The 17,005-nt window shown below is 46.8% G+C and overlaps 1 long non-coding RNA gene across 3 annotated transcripts in view; it reads right to left on the reverse strand.

The window, feature by feature from the left end:
• LOC139277944 (uncharacterized) overlaps window positions 1-17,005 on the reverse strand; it is a 190,792-nt gene that overhangs the window by 89,142 nt on the left and 84,645 nt on the right. For all 3 annotated transcript variants that reach the window (XR_011596183.1, XR_011596181.1, XR_011596182.1), the window contains exon 5: window positions 11,217-11,424. This is a non-coding gene — a long non-coding RNA (uncharacterized lncRNA). The remainder of the gene's footprint in view (window positions 1-11,216; window positions 11,425-17,005) is intronic.

Genomic DNA, 17,005 nt, shown 5'->3' on the forward strand with positions numbered 1-17,005 from the left:
AAGGAGACAAAAGAGGTCCAGGTCCAGGTCGCTGCTTCAGGAGGCTTAGTCGTCGCTGGTAGTCCGGTCGTCGTCAATGAGTGGTGTGGAGTTTAGGAGGGAAGGTTCGCGCCTGAGGTCGGCCCGAATTTATGGGGCTTGTAGGATTAGGGTTTAAGGTAAAGTTTAAGAAAATGTACCCCCTATTAGGGTCTATCAAGGCTAGGGAAAGTTTAGACAGTGGGAGGGGAGGAGATTGAGACTGAAAAGTTGTCGGATGGTGCAAGATTGTAAGGTTAAATTTGTTTTGTCAGGGGAGCTGCCAGGGAGCTGCCACCCCAGCGGGCACCTTGATGGAATAAAACTGAGCCACAGCTGACAGCTATTCATTTCCAAAATTGAGGCACTCCTTTCACTTCCCTCCTATGCTCACGGTGGAAAGGAGTTTCCGTAAGCAGAGCATGGGCCCTACGATCCGGAAGCTTGTGCCCATGTATGTGCAACCATCATCATCATAGGCAGTCCCTCGAACAAGGTATGTGCAATAGTATTGCCAAAGTTAACAACAACAACAACAACTTGTATTTATATAGCGCCTTTAACGTAGTAAAACGTCTCAAGGCGCTGCACAGGAGTGTTATGAGTTGGAAAGTTTGACAGCGAGCCACATAAGGAGAAATCAGCGCAGGTGACCAAAAGTTTGATCAAAGGTTTTAAGGAGCGTCTTAAAGGAGAAAAGAGAAGTGGAGAGGTGTAGGGAGGGAGTTTCAGAGCTTAGGGCCCAGGCAACTAAAGGCACGGCCACCAATGGTTTAGTGATTATAATCAGGGATGCTCAAGAGGGCAGAATTAGAGGAGCGCAGACATCTCGGGGTGGGTTGTGGGGCTGGAGAAGATGAGAGGGCGTGGTGTGCAGTACACAGGAGATTGCATGGAACGCCGAACATCTTTTCCGGTCTTCCTCAAGAAGGTGCCAGACTGATGCGTACAGGCTAGGACTCACAAGATTTATTTACAGATTGAATAATGCATAGCTGCAGTGGAACACAACAAGGTACTGAGAGTGCAATAAAGATAGCATCAGCCCGAAAGAGGTTTAAGTATCCTCCTTAGAATGTATTCCTTACACAGCTTGATGAGCGACAGGATTATTGGATGAAATGTGAGATCTTCATAATGTAATGTGCGTGGGTGATGCAAATTCCCAGTACGCCCACAGAGTTCAAATCTCCAGTCAGAATGAAGAACTTGAGCAATCTACACGGTGATTGATGATATAAGAATTCTTCATTGTTACAACCAGTCCTTTGAAGTCAGCTGTCACATTTTGTGAGGTAGCATGTTAATGTCTGAGTATTAGTCTTCCTGCTCATACTTTTCCTTTTAATGGTTTAGCAATCAGAGAAATTAAATTCTATTCTTCTGTCAGTCATCCGCGCTTTTGCCAACTCCAGACTCGACTCTTCCAACGCTTTCCTGGACAGCCTCGTTCCTTCCACCCACCATAAACTCGAGCTCGTCCAAAACTCTGCTGCCCATGTCCAAACTCACACCAAGTCCCGTTCCCCCATCACCCCCTGTGCGCGCTGACCTACTTTGGCTCCCGTTCCACCAACACCTAGATTTTATTCAAATCCCTCCATGGCCTCGACCCTTCCCGATCTCTGCAACCTCCTCCGGAGCCCCACAACCCTGCAAGAACTCTACGTTTCTCCAACTCTGCCCTCTTGTCCACGCCCCACTTCCTTCACCCCGCCATTGGCGGCCTTGCCTTCAGCTGGCTCGGCCCCAAGCTCTGCAATTCCCTCTCCAAACCTCTCTGCGTCTCTCTCTCTCTCTCTCGTCTTTTCAGACCATCCTTAAAACTTATCTCTTTGACCAACGCCCCAATATGTCTTCATGTGGCTCGGTGTCAAATTCTATCTGATTACACTCCTGTGAAGCACCTTTGGACATTTAACTATTTTAAAGACGGTATATAAACGCATGTCCTGCTTCAGCCATGGTGACCTTTGTCAGTCTGCAGATGCAATCTTATTATTCCCTTATGATGAAAGTTAGGACTTAATTGTGCTGAGCACGGCAGTGCCCTGAAGATTTTGAAGAATTGTTCTGGTAGCTGAAACCAACAATCTACCTCGATGGTTAAATTGCATATGAGGGAGAAGGGAATCAAGGGTTATGCTGATAGATTTAGATGAGGAAAAATGGGAGGAGGCTCAAGTGGAGCATAAACGCCGGCATGGACAGGTTGGGCCGAATGGCCTGTTTCTGTGCCGTATATCCAATGTAAAAAGTTTACAGTGGAAAGAATTCAAGGATTAACAAGGATAATTATAGCCCTTAGGGGACTAAGTTATGAAGAAAGACTAAAGAGACCAAAATGATTTTCACTAGAGAAACAAAAGCTGAGGAGGTCTGCTACAGGTATTGAGAAGAGTGAACAGCAGAGAGTAGCTTGGACAGTGAGCATTGAACGTGAGGATTTGGCAGAGGATCATATGCACATCAGATTGGGCACAGACCATCCCACTGCTCAATCGATGCACCCATTTTTCGGGTGTGTAACAGGCACAACGACTACTAATTTCTGTGCCATGGAGTCAGGTTCCACAGGTCAGCTGATGACACCGAGCTCTACCTCTCCCGACTGCCTCTGTGCTGTCAGGCTGTGTCAGACACCCGATTTATGGATGAGTTGCAATCTCTTTCCATTGGGAAGACCGTCACAAACTCCGTACTTGTGCCACCGATTCCATCCTCCTTCCCAGCCACCATCTGAGGTCGCAATCTCAGCGTCCCAGTCAAACCCAAGCTGGTCTCCTGATGCCATTTCCTCTTCATCTCAAAGGCCATTTACTTCCACCTCAGTAACATTACCCACCTCCAGCCCTGCCTTACCCCATTGCTATGAAAACACCCTTCTATGCCTTTGTCACCTCCAGGCTTCACTATTCCAATCCTCTCCTTACCACCCTCCTATTCTCCGTGCTCCGTAAACTTCAACTCGTCTGAAACTCCGGTGCCTGTATCCTATCCCACTTAACTATCACTACTGTTCATGTTGACCTACATTGGCTTCTCGTCCCCCAAACCACATGTTCAAATCCCTTCATGCTCTTGCCGCTCCTTTCACGGGAGCATCCTCTAGTCTTATAACCACACCCCACCCACCATCCCGCCAAATTGTGTTAAGAACGTAAGAAATAGGAGCAGGAGTAGGCCACACAGCCCCTCGAGCCTGCTCCGCCATTTAATACGATCATGGCTGATCCGATCATGGACTCAGGTCCATTTCCCTGCCCGTTCCCCATAACCCCTTATTCCCTTATCGATTCCTCCAACTCTGGCCACTTGTGCATCTCCCCGACCCCCACCCCCAACCCACCCAACCTTCACTCCACCATTAGCTGTGGTGCCTTCAGCCATCTAGGCCTCACGCACTAGAATTCCCTCCTTAAACCCCTCTGCCTCTCTACCTTCCTCTTTTCCTTGAAGACCCTCCTCAAAGCCCACATCTTGCCCTTCCTAATGGCTCCTTGGCATCCATTTTGTTCCAATTAAGTCTCTGTGAAGCACACAAGGACATTGTTCTGCGTTAAGGCTGCAATACAAGTAAATGGACCAAAATGGATGGCAAGGACTCGTGAGGAGTTGTTATTTATATGCTAACCTACACTCTAATAGCCATTTTGGTCATTCAAATATCTGATGTTAAATTTAAGAATGTGTTGGTTGTGCAAGAAGTTAGAAGAGTATTCTTTGCTTCCAAAGACTGGAAATCATCTGTGTTTTGTATTCATATTTTTAAATTTACATACATTATGCTATTAATGCTGTGGACATTACAACAACAAAGTTGGGTTTGGTTAAAATCAGATTGTTTAGATGTTAAGACCATAAGCTACGGAACTAGTGCCGGAAGGTGGGATTAGGCTGGGTAGCTCATTTTCAACTGGCATGAACACAATGGGCCAAAGAGCCTCCTTCTGTGTCGAAATTTTTCTATGATTCTATATGAAACTCTGGAACATGAAAAATGCCTTTGCATTAAGACGATTCCATTCATTCTCTTCAACAGATATACTTCTGCAACAGGGAGCTTCCATCTATCAGGCATGAGCCTTGGCTCAGTGGGAGCCATCTTGGCTGAGGCAGAATGTCATGGGTTCAAGCGCCACTCCAGGTTTAGAGCACATAATCTGGGCTGAGACTTCGGTGCAGTACTGAGGGAGTGCTGCACTGTCGGAGGTGTCGGCTTTTAGACGAGCGGTCGAACTGAGATGTTCTCCACCCTCCCACAGCACTATTAAAAAAAAGAAGAGCAAGGGGGTTTGGTCTCCCAGTGTCCTGCCCAACATTTATTCCTTGATCATTAGTACCAAAGAAACAGATTATCTGGTCATTTGTCTGATTGCTCTGGGCATATTAGCTGCTGCATTTCCCGACAGTACAACAGTAACTGCACTTCAAGGAGTATTTCATTGACTGAGTCGGGCTTTGGGATGTCATAAGTGGTACTATATAAATGCAAATTCTTTCTTGACCAATGTACAATTCACTTATCCCTGAAACTACAAGCACTTTTGTTCTCATCTTGCCCTGGACTTCAGTTTTATCCTGTTCCATTTGTCTGTAACTATTCCCTTTTAGAAAAGTTTTGTGAATCTGGTATTTACTGCTTGGAGATTGTACTTTTTTGAGAAATTAATTCGTTGAAGAAGTTCCTTCTCAGTGCTCATTTGCCTTGTGGTTTCTTTATTTGCAAAGAATCTCCTATTCTGATTAATTTAAAGGCTCGATGGCACCACTCATTATTTCAAGCTGTATGAATTAATTTCTTGTACCTTCTCCCCAGTCCTCATTTTAATTGAAGAGAACACGCTCATTACGGGCTGTGTTAAGCCCTTCTCTTCCCCTCTGCACCTTCCCCACCCAATAGGAAAGTTGTGCTTTGTGAAAATTGGTTCAGGCGCCAGGGGATGCCAGTTAGAAGTTAGGGAGTTGGGAGAAAGGAGGGAAGTTGGGCACAATCCCGTTCATTTTCCACAAAAGAAGAAGCAAACTAGGGTTCGAGACACGACTGGCTGCATTTCTGAAGGAAGGAAGGAATTGAGGGGCAAGGATTTAGAAGCCTGGGTATGAAACAATTAAATGTTAGCCGCCTCTGCGAAAAGTGGTCAACGGGGCGAATGGGATCACGCGATAAAAGCAATTATACAGCGTGCGGTCAGGGGGGATTCACGATATTCAGTCACAGATGTCCCACGTTGGGTGACAGCAGGCATGAAGGGACTGAGTTAAGGTGAAAGGGTAGGCAAACTAAGTTATAGTTCCCTGCAGATGATGTTCAGGGGTGATCTGATTGTTCCCTTCATCATTTTAAAGATCTCAGACAGGCTAGCTTAGCAGAACAACAACAACTTGTATTTATATAGCGCCTTTAACGTAATAACACATCCCAAGGAGCTTTACAGGAGTGTTATAAGACAAAACAAATAAATTTTACACCCCGAGCCACATGACAAGAAATTACAGCAGAGAGGTAGGTTTTAAGGAGCGTCTTAAAAGGAGGCAGAGAGGCGGAGAGGTTGCGGGAGGGAGTTCCAGAACTTGGAGCCCAGGCAACAAAAGACACGGCCACCAATGGTTGAGCGATTATAATCAGGGATGCTCAAGAGGGCAGAATTTGAGGAGCGAGATATCTCGGGGGGTTGTGGGGCTGGAGGAGATTACAGAGATAGGGAGGGGCGAGGCCATGGAGGGATTTGTAAACAAGGATGAGAATTCTGAAATCGAAGCGTTGCTTAACTGGGAGCCAATGTAGGTCAGCAAGCACAGGGGTGCTCTTCCATTTAGCAGGACAGTCCAGAAGAAGAAGATATAATCTTTGGATTTGAACTAAGCCGATTAAAAGCAAATCCAGGAAAAACATTTTCACACAAAGTATTGTGAGAATGTTGAACATGAATCAATGCAGAGTCAGTTAGAATCATAGGGGAAGAAATTGGCCTGGTTTGCACCGTCTGTTAGCACCTCCAGGGGGGGAGGCGGTAACGGGGCGCTAAGGGCTTACCGACCAGGCACGGCAAAATCCCCAATGCCGGCGAACTTCCTGAGCAGGTTTGCTTTGCCCTAAAACTTACCGCTTCAATCTTTGCGTCCCATAGACCGTGATGTCATCCGGTGCGCAGCGCCCCGTTACCGTCCCGGATGCAACATTCGCTCCCGCCCCCTGCAGCATCGCCGGGCGTCAACAACGGCAGCTGCAGGAGGCGTTGTCACCTCGGCCGGCCACTTGGAGAGCGCGAATTAAAGGCAGTGGTGGTCAGATAGGGCAAAATGTATTTATCTCCCCATTCTGCTGTTTTTTGCTTTTTTTGGATTGCTCAGCCCTGAACTCTCCATCATTGTAGGCAGTCCCTCGAAATTGAGGAAGACTTGCTTCCACTCTAAAAAGTGAGTTCTCGGGTGACTGAACAGTCCAATACGGGAATTACAGTCTCTGTCACAGGTGGGGCAGACAGTGGTTGAAGGAAAAGGTGGGTGGAGAGTCTGGTTTGCCGCACGCTCCTTCCGCTGCCTGCGCTCGGTTTCTGCATGCTCTCGGCGACGAGACTCGAGGTGCTCAGCGCCCTCCCAGATGCTCTTCCTCCACTTAGGGTGGTCTTTGGCCAGGGACTCCCAGGTGTCGGTGGGGACGTTGCACTTTATCAGGGAGGCTTTGAGGAGTCTTTGTGCTTGGGGCTGCTACTCACGTAGCACAGGTGCCATCCCCCACCAGACACAGCCTGGCGATTCCTTCACCCCAGTACTGGCCCTTGACGGAAGGAACCTGTACAGACAGCAGCGCTGCCCCAAACTTTGCTCAGCGCTCTGCCAATACCACCCCTCTCAGTCTCTTTAGAGCTCAAAGGGAAGTGGTAGCGCTTGATTCAGTGCCCCTCTTCCCTCTTGGAGTGCTAAAGTGGAATTTTAGGCAAAATCAAATCTTTGCCACCCGGCGATACTTTTGCGCTCCCTCAAAAGTTATTGTCCCAAACGGGGCACTACGTAATTTCTCGCCCATAGAACTATAGAACGAGGCCATTCGGCCCATCGTGCCTGTGCCCCGGCTCTTTGAAAGAGCTCTCCAATTGGTCACACTGCCGCGCTCTTTCCCCATAACCCTGTAATTTTTTTCCCCTTCAAGTAGTTATCCAATTGTCTTTTGAATGTTACTATCGAATCTGCTTCCACCACCAATTCAGGCAGCGTGTTGCCAGATCATAACAACTCACTGTGTAAAAACTGCTGCCTCTGGTTCTTTTGCCAACCATAGTATATAGTTGTAAAGGATGTGGAGAAGATGTAAGGAAATTAGATTTTAAAAGATTACGGCTAATTAATAGGAGGAGCAGGCTTGGTGGGCTGAATGACAAAAAAAAATCAAGTGAAGGCCAATGAACCCCAGCATTTGATTTGTTTAATAATGAAAATATTTATATATTACCTTTCACACCCAAAGCCTCAAGGTACTGAACATAATGAATTACTGATTAAAATGCAGTTACTGTTGTTCAGAAAGCAGTGATCACTCAAAGATGCTCTTCCATTTGATTCAAATTTCACGATTCATCTCAATCAAAGTTAATGTAATTCACACAGTATGTAGTAAGCAGTGTTCATCAGAGTCCAATCATTTGATCAACTACCGGGTCTCATGAGATGCCTTTGGACAATATGAATGTCCATGGGACTATTTGCCAATTCTACACACAGGTAACAAACGTGGAATTCTTTTGAAACCCATCGTCCAAACTTTTTTCGGGACCCCAGTCATCATGTCGCCCTTGCTCATGCTAACACTTCTATAATACACTCTGACCCAATATCAAATCAGCTTTCAGACCTCTTTGCTATATCTCCCAAAGTGCCCTTCCAAGGTGCACCAAAGATGTTCAACTTGCCTGGACTGTTTGATCCACAACGTTATTCATTCATATAGCGCCTTTCGCGACCACCAGACGTCTCAAAGCATTTTACAGCCAATTAAGTACTTTTGGAGTGTAGTCACGGTTGTGATGTGGGAAACACGGCAGCCAACTTGTGGCTCCCACAAACAGCAATGTGATAATGACCAGATAATCTTTTTTTTTGTTATGTTGATTGAGGGAAAAATATTGGCCTCAGGACACCGGGGATAACTCCCCTGCTCTTCTTCGAAATAGTGCCATGGGATCTTTTATATCCCTGAGAGAGCAGACGGGGCCTTGGTTTAACATCTCATCCAAAAGATGATTCGAACTGAAGAATCAGTTTAAAATTCTACCAACCTAGGACTTTCTTCATTCAAAAAAGCAGTTGTATCTTTTGCAAGCTCTATCTTTTAGTCCGTTCTCTGTCTAATATAAGCATAGTTAAAAAAAGAGTCTGTCTCCTTCTGTTAAATCCCCATCACAATTTGCCTTTCTATTTATTCATTTTCATTTTAGTCATCCTTTTCTGCCTGGCTTACCTCCTTTGCGGATGGTATAGATTGATTCAAGTGAGAACAGCCAGCAAAGGAACAGGAGTGGGCCATTCAGCCCGTCAAGCCTGCTCCAGCATTTTGCTTCTCTAACCGATATTTACAGTTCTAGATTCCCCCCACGAGGGGAAACATCCTCTCAGCATCTACCCTGTCAAGTCCCCTCAGAATCTTATATGTTTCAAAAGATCACCTCTCATTCTTCAAGACTCCAGAGAATATAGGCTCATTCTACACAATCTCTCATCATAAGACAGCCCTCTCATCCCAAGAATCAAACTAGTCAACCTTCTCTGAACTGCCTCCAATGCAAGTATCTCCCTCCTTAAATAAGGAGGCCAAAACTGTACGCAGTACTCTAGGTGTGGTTGAACCAACGCAGTTGTAGCAGCAAGGCAAACGAGCCAACAGTGGGCAGCGGAAATGTTACAAGGACACCCTCAAAGCCTCCCTGATAAAGTGCGACATCCCCACCGACACCTGGGAGTCCCTGGCCAAAGACCGCCCTAAGTGGAGGAAGCGCATCCGGGAGGGTGCTGAGCACCTCGAGTCTCGTCGCCGAGAGCATGCAGAAAACAAGAGCAGGCAGCAGAAAGAGCGTGCGGCAAACCAATCCCACCCACCCCTTCCCTCAATGACTATCTGCCCCATCTGTGACAGGGACTGTGGTTCTCGTATTGGACTGTTCAGCCACCTAAGGACTCATGTTAAGAGTGGAAGCAAGTCTTCCTCGATTCCGAGAGATTGCCTATGATGATGATGATGATGATGTAGCAGGACTTAAAATTGTTCTCCTGAAAGCAAGTGCTTTTTGTTGTATTGGTGTCAACACACATTGAACCTTTATGATCATATTTACTTAAATATTCCCTTACCTCCAGGCTACCAATCATTTATAACATCCTGTTCAACACCAAATCAAAAATCACCTTCTACCCTGCTGTACTGATTCACATGCTATGTCAAAATTCTCTGCTCAAATACTCCACACTCTGCTCCCCTGTTATCGTCACATCGTTTAATATCAGCCTCAGCACCTACCTCGGCAGTCCGGAACAGTTACCTACAAAATAATTCTTAGCTGTGCTGGTTGAGCTCCACACAAAGTTGATGCTGATAGTTTCTCTCCCAGTGATGAGTCACACGCACATTAATCCTTCCCTGAACAGTAAATGCTTAGAATCATGGAACCGTAGAAATTTACAGCACAGAAGGAGGCCATTTGGCCCATTCTGTCCGCAGCAGCCGACCAAGAGCTATCCAGCCTAATCCCACTTTCCAGCTCTTGGTCCGTAGCCCTGTAGGTAACGGCACGTCAAGTGCACATCCAAGTACTTTTTAAATGCGATGAGGATTTCTGCCTTTACCACTCTTTCAGGCAGCGAGTTCCACACCCCCACCACCCTCTGGGTAAAAAAGTTCTCCTTAACTCCCCTCTAATCCTTCTACCAATTATTTTAAATCTATGCCCCCTGGTTGTTGACCCTTCTGTTAAGGGAAATAGGTCCTTCCTATCCACTCTATCTAGGCCCCTTATAATTTTATATTATTCAAAAAGGTCTCCCCTCAGCCTCCTCTGTTCCAAGGAAAACAACCCCAGCCTATCCAATCTTTCCTCATAGCTAAAAGTCTCCAGTCCAGGTAACTGCCTCGAAAATCTCCTCTGTACCCTCACTCGTCCAATCACATCTGTCCTGTATTGTGGTGACCAGAACTGCACGCAGTACTCTAGCTGTGGCTTAACTAGTGTTTTATACAGTTCAAGCATAACCCCCTTGCTCATATTCTATGTCTCGGCTAATAGAGGAAAGTATCCCGTATGCCTTCTTAATCACCTTGTCTACCTGCCCTGCTACCTTCAGCAATCTGTGGACATGCACTCCAAGGTCCCTCTGCACGTTTCAGTATCCTTCTCCCTTTCTAAACAACTTACCCTCCGACCCCAGCGCCCCCGAAAATCCCCCCTCCCCTGTGAAACTGCCCCTTCCATTTTGTTTCTGAGCATTAACATCTGCTTGAGAACTCCAAGACCTAACCAAACCAAGTCACACTTTGTCACATAAGCTTCTCGTTCCAATGTCCTTGTTCAGACATCATCCCCCTCTCAGTGTAGGAAGTACACAACAGCAATAATAACTTGTATTTATATAGCGCCTTTAACGTAGTACAGCATCGCAGGAGACTTATCGGGCAAATTTTGACACCGAGCCACACAAAAAGACATATTAGAACGGGTGACCAAAAGCTTGGTCAAAGAGGTAGGATTTAAGGAGCAACTTAAAAGGAGAGGGAGAGGGAGAGGGAGAGGGAGGGGGAGGGGGAGAGAGAGGAGAGAGGGAGGGGAGGAAAGAGAGGGAGGGGAGTGAGGGAGGGGAGTGAGGGAGGGGAGTGAGGGAGGGGAGTGAGGGAGGGGAGTGAGGGAGGGGAGGGGAGGGGAGAGGATGAATGACTTTCAGCAGAAAGATTCATATTTATATCGAGCTTCATTGCATTCTATGAGAAAGCTCTTCTTTATCACTGAATACTGGCTTCTATCAAAATGTCAACCCATTAGAGAAGTGGATGTGGTATTCCACAAGGATCAGTGCTGGGAACACTGCGGCTCACAATTTATTAATGATTTAGACTTTGGAATCAAAAACACAATTTCTAAATTTGCAGATGATACCATAGATTTACGTAGATTTATTTTCTCTCTTATACTCAGCTCCCAATCAGATAATTGTACCTTTGCTCTGGAATCTTTTCAGTCCGAGATTACTCTCTCCAATTTTCCAATCCACCACCTCGAGATTGGCTCAATTTACCCGTCTGACGATAGTGCGACCAACTGCTTCACTCCTGGTCCTCCAACGACCCAAACTTGTCATCCATCTCGCTTCCATGTTCCACTTAACAGTCCAGTCAGGGAGTTGGGCTGGCTTTCTAATTCATAACTGCCATTTAATAAGTGTATTTAGTTCAGTGATTAGCAGGTAATTTAAATCGTGGGTTCTCACAACTCTTTTGGTTGGATAACAATAAAACAGTTAAGTCAAGTGCCCTCCAATCTGGGGGACACTCCAAACATTTTTCAACTGCCCTTTTTTTGTTTTTTTGGTCTTTTGTTTTTTTTTGTAGTTTTTTTGCCACCAGTTACACACCCGCCCGTTATACACCCCGCCTGTTACACACCCGCCCGTTATACACCCCGCCTGTTACACACCCGCCCGTTATACACCCCGCCTGTTACACACCCGCCCGTTATACACCTTCCCCACCAGTTATACACTTACCCATTTTACATCCGCCCGTTATACACCCCGCCTGTTACACACCCGCCCGTTATACACCGCCCACTATATATCCCGCGCCGTTGTACACCCCGCCCGTTAAACACCTGGCCTGATTTTCCTCTGAGCTGATCCACTATGGCAGTTTTCCATCACTGCTTAAAATGTAAAATCGGCCAGTAATATTCCTGATCTGTGATGTTGGCCTGGTTTAGATTGAGGGAAGAACTGCTGGAACCCGGTTTGTTTGCTTTGGCATGTGTGTGTTTGGTGGAGGAAACTCTTCATTTTTAAAATTGTAGTCATGCAAATGCCAGATGATTAGAAAGCATGTTATTTTGTTCTTATAAGCACGAGAAAGTTTTTACAAGCAAGTGAGTGTTACTTTGAGAGCTGTATGGAAATGTCAATCTGACTTTTTTTGTTTACAAATTTCAGTGCCTTTCCTGCCCTTCATGTTTATAGCCCAACTGATGAACGAAGCAAAGGACTGTGGCACTGAGATAGTCTGCTGACAGGATGCTGGGGGAAAGACTCATTTTCCCCCAGTGCCCTTTATTTTGTGGTCAAACTTTTAGTCGCCTCTTAAAGGCGTAGCTCTAGTACCTCGTCCAAGGGGCCAGTCGTCATGGATCAGCGGACTATTTAACCACAAAGGCATCGCAGCTAAGGCTCATCCTGTTCTCACTTGCTGCACCGTGCACGCCCTCGCACACAGTGTCCAGCAGGGGTCACTAGATAGCAATGGGGAACGGGAGCCCTGGCTGATTTGCTGGGATTATTGCCGGGGATGACTGAGACCGAGTGTTGAGCTCCTGCTACCACCGGGAGAGTTCATCTCGTTCAGCACGGACCCGGAATCGAACCTGGAACCCTCCTGCTATGTAAGACTCAAAAGCCTTACATTGCTTGTACGTTGCTACAGCCGCAGAGGAATTTGGAATGTTATTCTCTCGTGCCCTAATTTCTATCTTCTCAGATTTAGAAACCTGGACATAATGAAGAGGGCATGTGACTGGCCGAAGGGGGCACAAGCTGAACCAGTGTCAGCTGTGGCTCAGTGGGTAGCACGCTCGCCTCTGAGTCAGATAGTTGTAGGTTCAAATCTCACTCCAGGGACTTGAGCACAAACATCTAGGTTGAGGAAGTGCTGCACTGTCGGAGGTGCCATTTTTTGGATGAGACGTTAAACCGAGGCCCCATCTGCTCTCTCAGGTGGATGTAAAATATTCTATGGCACTATTTTGAAGAAGAGCAGGGGAGTTATCCCTGGTGTCCTGGGGCCAATATTTATCTTTCAATCAACATAACGAAAACAGATTATCTGGTTATTATCACATTGCTGTTTGCGGGAGCTTGCTGTGCACAAGTTGGCTGCCACGTTTCCTACATTCCAACAGTGACGACATTCTCAAAGTACTTCATTGGCTGTAAAGCACTTTGAGAAGTCTGGTGGTCATGAGAGGCGCTATATAAATGCAAGTCTTTATGGCATTGAGTTTAGACTTCACTTTACAGCTTCAAATCTTTTCTTCACATGGTGTTACTTCAAACAAAGCTGAATCTTGTCACTTTTGTCAGAACCAAAGAATTTTTAGAAACATGAGAAGGCCTTTATACCCGGAGGTGGCTCAGCCTTTTGCGTAGATCAATCCCATCTCCCTTTCTCCTTCACCACATCCTTCAATGCCACTTCTCACCAGAAACACATACAACTACCTCTTGATCCCGATTACACTGTCTCTTTTGATGCCTTTTGCTGGTAACTTATTCCATTGGCCTTTAAGTAAACAGGCTCTGTCTCTTAGAATCATAGACTCATTGGGGTGGAACTTCGGTCGTGCCTAAGTTGGAGCGGTGTCCCGGGCCGAGCGGTACATTTTGCGCCAGCAAATGGTTTGCGTCTGCTGCCCCAAAATTCATCTGCTGGGCCCGGAGTTTGGAGCGGGGCACTAAGGGGGGGCGTTGCAGGTTTCTTTTAGGATGTTAGGCCGGTTGAGCAAGGGAAAATCCTGAGCAAAACTGCCAGCCTCGGAGCGCCATAACAGAGGCCGGGGGGGGGGGGAAATCCCACCAAAAACATTCCTAATACACGGCCCACGCCACCACAACATAAATCGCAAAAAGAACATTTTAAAAACAATCAGACTTACCTGAGGTGGACATTATTTACCTCACTGCGGCCGCTACAGCTCGGGCTTTCACAGGCGGTCCCAGCACAGTGCTCTACGGCGCACTATGGATCGAGCAGCAGCCAAAAATCAAGCTGTGTTGCAACCAGGGGCGTTGCACCGGCTCGCCTCTCCCGGGCAGTAATGCTCCACGCCCCAACAATAGCGGCACCAAATGTCCCGTCGGAACGCTAGAAGCTGGCCGCCCAGGCGCAAGTGTTTTCTGTCGCCATTGCCGCCCCTCCGGGGCGCTAAAAGGGGCAGCAGAAGGCCGAATTTCCAACCCAAAGAATCATCGAATGGGTAGAGCACAGAAAAAGGCCATTCGGCCCATCGAACCCATGCCAGCTCTCTGCAAGAGCACTTCAGCGAGTCCCACTCCCCCCACCCTTTCACCGTAGCCCTGCTATTTATTTTCCTTCAGGTACTTATCCAATTGCATTTTGAAAGTCAAGATTGAGTTTGCCTCCACCATCCTTTCAGGCAGTCCATTCCAAATCTTAACCACTCGCTGCATAAAAAAGTTTTCCCTCTATGAAGACCCAGTTAAGTCCCAGGAAACAGACAGAACAGGGTACCATTAACTGACATGATAGGTCCAAGTCAGCATGGATTTGTGAAAGGGAAATCATGCTTGACAAATCTTCTGGAATTTTTTGAGGATGTTTCCAGTAAAGTGGACAAAGGAGAACCAGTTGATGTGGTATATTTGGACTTTCAGAAGGCTTTCGACAAGGTCCCACACAAGAGATTAATGTGCAAGGTTGGAGCACATGGGATTGGGGGTAGTGTGCTGACGTGGATTGAGAACTGGTTGTCAGACAGGAAGCAAAGAGTAGGAGTAAATGGGTACTTTTCAGAATGGCAGACAGTGACTAGTGGGGTACCGCAAGGTTCTGTGCTGGGGCCCCAGCTGTTTACATTGTACATTAATGATTTAGACGAGGGGATTAAATGTAGTATCTCCAAATTTGCGGATGACACTAAGTTGGGTAGCAGTGTGAGCTGCGAGGAGGATGCTATGAGGCTGCAGAGTGACTTGGATAGGTTAGGTGAGTGGGCAAATGAATGGCAGATGAAGTATAATGTGGATAAATGTGAGGTTATCCACTTTGGTGGTAAAAACAGAGAGACAGACTATTATCTGAATGGTAACAGATTAGGAAAAGGGAAGGTGCAACGAGACCTGGGTGTCATGGTACATCAGTCATTGAAGGTTGGCATGCAGGTACAGCAGGCGGTTAAGAAAGCAAATGGCATGTTGGCCTTCATAGCGACGGGATTTGAGTACAGGGGCAGGGAGGTGTTGCTACAGTTGTACAGGGCCTTGGTGAGGCCACACCTGGAGTATTGTGTACAGTTTTGGTCTCCTAACTTGAGGGAGGACATTCTTGCTATTGAGGGAGTGCAGCGAAGATTCACCAGACTGATTCCCGGGATGGTGGCACTGACCTATCAAGAAAGACTGGATCAACTGGGCTTGTATTCACTGGAGTTCAGAAGAATGAGAGGGGACCTCATAGAAACGTTTAAAATTCTGACGGGTTTAGACAGGTTAGATACAGGAAGAATGTTCCCAATGTTGGGGAAGTCCAGAACCAGGGGTCACAGTCTAAGGATAAGGGGTAAGCCATTTAGGACCGAGATGAGGAGAAACTTCTTCACCCAGGGAGTGGTGAACCTGTGGAATTCTCTACCACAGAAAGTAGTTGAGGCCAATTCACTAAATATATTCAAAAGGGAGTTAGATGAAGTCCTTACTACTAGGGGGATCAAGGGGTATGGCGAGAAAGCAGGAATGGGGTACTGAAGTTTCATGTTCAGCCATGAACTCATTGAATGGCGGTGCAGGCTAGAAGGGCTGAATGGCCTGCTCCTGCACCTATTTTCTATGTTTCTATGTCTATGTTACGTCAGTGACTGCAAAGTAACTTCTCCTTTCCCTCTCTGTCTTTAGCCTCGCAGCACTGTCCTGGTTTTGCAGTCTATGCCCAACGACTGCCTTTCTTTCCCAGTGTTGGGCCCTAACTCCATCTGCCCACATCCCAGAGCCACAGGATCATTACATCTGCTTACTTCTAATGTAGTCATTCTTAATCGCTGTCCCCTGATATTTGAACCAAGGCTGGCATTTATTGCCCATCCCTAATTGCCGCTTGAGAAGGTGGTGGTGAGCCGCCTTCTTGAACCGCTGCAGTCCGTGTGATGAAGGTACTCCCACAGTGCTGTTAGGGATGGAGTTCCAGGATTTTGACCCAGCGACGAGGAAGGAACGGCAATATATTTCCAAGTCAGGATGGTGTGTAACTTGGAGGGGAACTTGCAGGTGATGGTACTCCCAGGCGCCTGCTGCCCTTGTCCTTCTAGGTGGTAGAGATCATGTGTTTGGGAGGTGCTGCAGTGCATCTTGTAGATGGTACACATTGCAGCCATGGTGCGCCGGTGGTGGAGGGAGTGAATGGTGAAGGTGGTGGATGGGGAGCCAATGAAACAGGCTGCATTGACAATGATGGTGTCAAGCTACTTGAGTGTTGTTGGAGCTGCACTCATCCAGGCAAGTGGAGAGTGTTCTATCACACTCCTGACTTGTGCCTTGTAGATGGTGGAAAGGCTTTGGGGAGTCAGAAGGTGAGACACTCGCCGCAGAATACCCAGCCTCTGACCCGCTCTTGTTGCCACAGTATTCTCATCATGATGGAGGTTTGGAGCCACATTGGCCTTCTCTGGCAGGCTTGATAATCCAACACCTAAACCATGTGCCCCAGTGTACTGTTGATGAGTGGACCCGATAGCCTAGCTCCCTATGGAATTTGAAGGGATTGACCTATCAGGAAAGAAGTTATACCGAGCAGCAAAGGATGAACTGGCTGGGTCTCTTTACTCTGTAGAAAAAAAGAGGGATGAGGAGTGACGTAATAGAGGTCTTTAAAATTATGAAAGGTTTCGATAGAGTGGATACAGTGTGAGTGTTTCCACTTGTGAGGAAGAGCAAAACTAGAGGCCATCAATATAAGATAGTCACCAAGAATTCCAATCGGGAATTCAGAAGAAACTTCTTTACCCAGAGAGTGATG

Source organism: Pristiophorus japonicus, chromosome 13 (assembly GCF_044704955.1).
Source record: "Pristiophorus japonicus isolate sPriJap1 chromosome 13, sPriJap1.hap1, whole genome shotgun sequence".
NCBI lineage: Eukaryota > Metazoa > Chordata > Chondrichthyes > Pristiophoridae > Pristiophorus > Pristiophorus japonicus.